This window comes from Rhineura floridana, chromosome 1 (assembly GCF_030035675.1).
Source record: "Rhineura floridana isolate rRhiFlo1 chromosome 1, rRhiFlo1.hap2, whole genome shotgun sequence".
NCBI lineage: Eukaryota > Metazoa > Chordata > Lepidosauria > Squamata > Rhineuridae > Rhineura > Rhineura floridana.
The window spans coordinates 198152060-198158059 of record NC_084480.1 but is presented as its reverse complement, the minus strand read 5'-3'; the positions used below and the strand labels follow the sequence as shown (position 1 = coordinate 198158059).

At 40.7% G+C, this 6000-nt stretch overlaps 1 protein-coding gene across 1 annotated transcript in view; it reads left to right on the top strand.

The window, feature by feature from the left end:
* Positions 1-1652: 1652 nt before the first annotated feature.
* CDH9 (cadherin 9) overlaps positions 1653-6000 on the top strand; it is a 200761-nt gene continuing 196413 nt past the window's right edge. Inside the window, exon 1 of the mRNA XM_061589995.1 lies at positions 1653-1934. The gene's annotated coding sequence lies outside the window, so the exon portion shown is untranslated. The remainder of the gene's footprint in view (positions 1935-6000) is intronic.

Here is a 6000-nt window from a genome sequence, read left to right as displayed (position 1 = left end):
CAAACTGAACTGAAATTCTCACCCATCCCTATGATGGACTATGGAACGAAGTTCTTCAGAAAGTACATTGATAGGGAAAGAGCTCCTGGAAGGTAGAAAGTTTGAAAATCCTTCGTATAACCTACTGTTTCCCTTCAGTATTCCAAAGAACCTGCACAGTTTAGTAATCTTATAGTGTCTGTTAATACAAGCATTTACCGAAACATGCACACACAAGCTTTAAAGAGGCATTCCGCCTCCCCCCCAAAAAACCTCAGGGGTCTGGTTGGAACATACAATGCTTGTAAAATATGTTGCAATGATAATAGTCCTTCGGTACCACTGTATGGTTAGAAACAAAGGATTAATAATTTTTATGCAGCCAAAGGCCACTACTTCTCTTATTTTTAACCTCCATAGTTCATAAGATCCTGCTGCTTAGACAGAACAGGGGGCAAAGAATGAATAATAAGGATGGGTGGATCTTGTCTCTTTCTGGTCTGTGTCTATAATTAATCAGAGAATTATACAGCAATTGTGCCCCAAATATGATTTGTTTGCTAGCTGCTTGAAGTGGGATGCCATCCTTCTCAGGCTGACTTAACCCCCCCCCCCCTTTTATAACAGGCATAACTAAGTCTGGCCTAATTTGGGATGAAACTATCCCACTTCCATTTTCTCTCTCACACTCACTTTCAAGCATTTTGACAGCTGCAAAAGATAAATCAAGGCTCTACACCAGAAAGACAGATATTCGATTAACCTTCAGTTGGTTGAGTGGCACCTTTTACTAAAAGGCCATACAATGGTAATAGCTATGGTATGTGAAGCACTCTTAATGGGCCATTTCTGATTACCAGGTAGTTGTGGCAGGGTTAGCAGGATCATGCATGTCCCACCCACTCTGAAAGCCTGTCTCACCCCTAAGCCTGCCAGATTCCCCACATAAAATCTGGAAACTGAACCCAGAAATCAGGCAGACACATGTTGGATTTTGTGGGTCTAGTTAGTACACACATAAAGCCCTCATGTACAGATGTGGAGCAGGACAGGTGGGCCACAAACTGCAGCCACAAAGCTACCACATTTGGCAGAGTCATCCCAATATTGTGGCGCCGAGAGCATTTGGGGGAAGGATTTCCCCTCAAAAGCATATGCCTGTGTCATCCTGTCGAAAGCTGCTTGCCTTTTTTAGGGTGGCAGGGAGGGCGGTAACAAGGGTAAGTGAGAAGCGTCATCTTTCCTTTTGTGTGTTGGTTTCTCAACACATGCGTTGCATGAGTCAATACGGCATTCCCAGTTGGCATTGAATCACAATGAAAGGGGGGGTCAGGGTAATAAAAATGTTATGTCCAGCTGATGTACAGGCTGCAGCCATGACTGCCCCTTCTTTTTCCAGGAAGAGGGCTGAACAGATTAAATCAGACTGGGTGAGTGAGACTTCAGGCACAGAACCTTTTTCTTCTATAAGGTGAGCCCTTATCAGAGCTCTCCTCTCTGTGCCCTCCTCCTTCATTCACTTGCAAATCACTGTGTAGTGTGTGCTTGGCACAGCCAAAGTCCCGTCCCCCCCATTCTCAAACACGCACATCCTCTCCAGATCTTCCCCACTCATTCCCGAACCCTCCTCACACTGAGCACTGACTGCAGCCTCAGCAGCAGCAAGAGCTCTCCATGCGTGAGGGACGTTTCTTATTAATCAGGGGGTGCGGAACAGAAACCAATCAGATAGAGGGTACCTTTGGCTTCGGTTTCCAAGCTGCCTAAGTTAAAAGTGATGCAGAGAGACACACACAGAGGGAGAGAGAGAGAGTGGGAGAGAAAGCCCTGAGTACAGAAAGGCATCCCTGGAGCTAACTGTTTAACAGGCAGTGGAGAGGATAGAAGGCACTAGAGCAGCTGCGGACCAGCACAGCACTAAGCAAAGCTACCTTCACTTTCACTGGGGAGAGAAGGTGAGTTGTTTTCTTCTATTAGCCTTGGATTCACAAACAGACTTTCATTTCCAGGGATATTGGAGGTTGTATTTCTGAATATCATGCTTGGCTTCACCTTCCTTTTTGGAGGTGTGTGGGGGGGAGTAAGGAAAGAAATAAAGATATACGACTGAGAACGGTAAAGTAGATGGCACAGAGAAGGCTGTCATGCATTGCTGAAAGTTGAAAGGTGTGTTTCTATTCCCCCCTCCCTATCCCTTTGACAGATGGTAAGTTAGCCAGCCGAAAGGGTGCTGTATTCAGCACAGCAGGGTTGTTGTTGTTTTCTTCTGTTTAATTCACACACTTTTATTTCTTCCATTCAATATTTCTCTATGGGGACCATTTCCTCTCCTTTCCAGGAAAGAAATGTTAAATCCCTGCTCAGTGCAGCCTCTGTTGTTTTGACCCCCCCCTTTTTTTTTTAAAGATTCGTGTAGAACTCAAGAAAAAAGGATAGACAAGGAGCGGATTGAAAACATTAATTTGTACAGCACAGCAGATGGATGCATTTCAAAGGGCAAATAAGGAAAATGAGTATTTAATGCAATGTTGGAACAAAGGGGGTGGGGGAACTGACACACAGTTGATTTGTACTGGAGTATTCCTCACATTGATCTTGAAACAGAAAAGGCAAAATACTTCTTGTCATTTTGACGTGTCAAGCTTTCAAGCACCACAGAGCTCTTCTGCAGACATCCTGATCACATATGTGGATGTTTGCATTAAAGGTAAAGTCACCAAACCAGATCCCAACCTCACCCTAGGTTACTGAGCCATTTTTGAACAGAAGAATAGTCGAACAGAGTCAGGAAGGCATGAAAATATCCTAGTCAAAACATATGCTTTTCAAGAGTCTGAGTCATCTGAAAGGGCAATGAGCTGACAATTCTCCTGCCACCAGTTTTCTTTTCTTTTTTCTTTTCAATGACACATGCAAGAAACTACATGATGGCATCACTCCAGTTTCCCAGAACATCCAGGTCTTGAGCAAAGAATGATGGATGTGGACTGTAAAGGGAATCAATATCCTCTGCAATTGTATGGGCAGTCTGTGCACTGGAGTCATTCATCCTCTGGCAAGCGGTTTTAAATAATGGCTCAGGATAGAAATGAACAGGGGACTTGTTTGGGATCATTTTCATTTGCACCGGCTGAGTTTGGACAATAAGGAGAATACCTGACTGCTGATGAAGTTGGGTATTGGGGTGGGATTATCTCCAAAAGTGTTTGTGCACAGAACATAATCTAGGTCTTCATGACAGAACTTGGGAGAGGGAGGAGCAGCAGCATTTATGGTGAAACTTTGAATACTGTTCTTTTAGGCACAATGGCTATACTTGGTTCTAATGATATTTGCTCACTATTACTGCAAATGGCAAGTATGGCAGATTTTGGAACTTTTTTTAAAAAAAACCACGTTACTATAAATGAAACACAACACTTCCCCAGTCCAAAGCAGGCTTCCACACCTCTGTGTGTGTGTGTGTGTGGGGGGTCATTGGGAATATTATTTCTGTCTCTATTATGTTTGTTATTCTTTTATCTGTAAAAACAAAGTTAAATAAAATACTTATATACAAAAAGAACCACAACTGTAAATCAGACATTCATCCAAATATGGGAATTTTCTATAGACACTGTGTACTTTCAATGGGATGTACATGTGAATGCATCTTCCCATCCACATATGGACAATGATGTGCATCCTATTGAATGTAACAAGCAACTTTTTCATTATGATTTCCAGTGGTGGTTCCTAATGCACGGGCAGCAGTTTGCTTCCACATGCGGATCAGTTTCTCAGGATCAGCATAATGTCATATCGACATTAAGGTATGGACTAGGTTGTTTTTGTGCCATGGGTATTGACAACCAAAGAACAGGGATTCAAGGATGAGATTGGTTATTGGCGAGTTTTGTTAGCAATAACATGAAACTTTACACAGAAACATGCATTCCATATAGTCAGATAATCATAAAAACAGCAGCAAGTACATCAAGGCTAGAATAAGCAATCTTAATTTTAAACAAGGCAGAATATATTAGTCCCATATGGCAATACTGTACATAAAACTGGGAATGGTTTGAGATTTATTTGGCATTTTTCCTTTCTCCCCTAGATTTGAGTAAAACAAGGTAGTAAATCTGGATTTAGTCAAAGTGACAAAAGAGAGTCTGTAGTGCGTATTATTTTGGCAAGAGAGAGTAGGCAACACAAATTTAAGAAGGGAGACCAATCAAGGGCAAAATAAATCCTACACAGTTCTTTTTGAGCCATATTTTCAAGGCCGAAAGTTGGAAAATTTTTGCCAGCTTCATTGACCATTATGAGCAAGCAATAAAATGCCAATGATTTCAGGATAACAGCTGGGTTATTGGAATGTGGATGCCCTCGTCAACCTGACTAAGTTTCCAAAAGCAATGTAACATACTTAATTGGTTACCCAGGGAAGAGAGGAGTAAATTAGAAGTAAATTAGATCAGTTTGTGAGAGGCAGAGAAAGAAATTTAACAAAATCTGGCATAGCAGTTATGAATCCCAGTCTTTCATACAGCTAGAAGCATGGTGCTGGCAGATACACAATGGGATTATGTACACCTGTGCCCTGCAAAACTAATCTGTCAATCTCAGTTTCTCTGTTTCTCATTTTGCCAGTCTTTAGTTCAATTCACCACATTTCTGCATCAGTTTTTAAAAAGTCCTCATGATAATTCATCAGAATTTTACTGTACGTTTCTCCTAATATACACGTTTGTGTGCACTTTTGCCTAAAGTGTACATTTTGCAAGCTTAGCATGTATTTCTGTATGCTATTTCCACAAATGCATGCATTTCTATGCACACTTTCCCCTAATATGCACACATTTTTGCATGGATCTTTTGACTGGAGAACTGTATCACAAAATCCGGAGCAGTGCAAATGTTGAAGGACTGCATTTTGGTTCACATATAGTTTCAAGGAGTGCAAATTCACACTGAAATGCAAACGGAACCAAATTCAACCCCCCATTTCCAAGACAAACTAATGACTATTATATATTTAACAAATCCCTTGCAGATGCCCACCCAAAAGCCTCCAAAGGAGATTCCACAATATCCTCTTTTAGCATATTCCAGGCTGTATTTGAAAGTAGTATGACTCATTCATAATGTAGTATCACCATTATTTAAAATATTGTACAATATGCCAGGCAGTGATGTCTTGAGTTGAAACAGGGTTGTCTGCCTTGAAATAGGCCAGAGTGATACATTGAGTGGTCCATCCAGTTTATATGAAAGCTACTTTTGTTGTCACAAATGGTAATATCACCAAGACCTCATGGCAGAATTGAGGGCAAGTATAAGAAAATGAAATTCACCAACATGAATCAAAGAAATGTAGATCTGATAGCAGTGTCTCTTGGTTCTCAGGTTCTGCCAGTTAAGATTATTTCATTCATAAACAGTGGATGCTTCTATGTTGTCAACTTTACTACCTTTTTAGTGGTATAGTTATTAGATGACCTGTATCTACCATGTAATTGTCTGTAACTTCCTACTCTTATAAAGTTTTGGTAATGCCTGATGGTGAAGATTGTGTATTTGTGTTCCGTGTTCCCCCACTTCCACATTTCCTTAATGAAGATAAGTTAATGATGTATAGCATTTTTAATCATTTTGCATACATTGGGTTTTTTATGTATTATTTATTTATTTATAAACATAGTTGTATGCCACTAGTTCATTTCAAAAACATCAAAGCCATTTGCAACAAATAAAAACCATATAATAAAAGCCATTAAAAATATAGTCAAAACAAGTTCAACTATTTCAGAGAGACATCTTCTTAACTGCCTGCATAAGCCTGTCAGAACAGAAAGGTTTTCAGCAGGCGTGTCTGCTGAATCCCTATGTTAAAGCTTTCCAGATAACTGGCCTGATGACACTGAATGCTTGAATTCATGTTGATGTTAAATAGCCTTGCCAACTAAGGTAACACTCAGCACCACTCTTGCAGATGATCTCAGTAATGGAGGCAGTCCCCAAGGTACTCCGGACCGA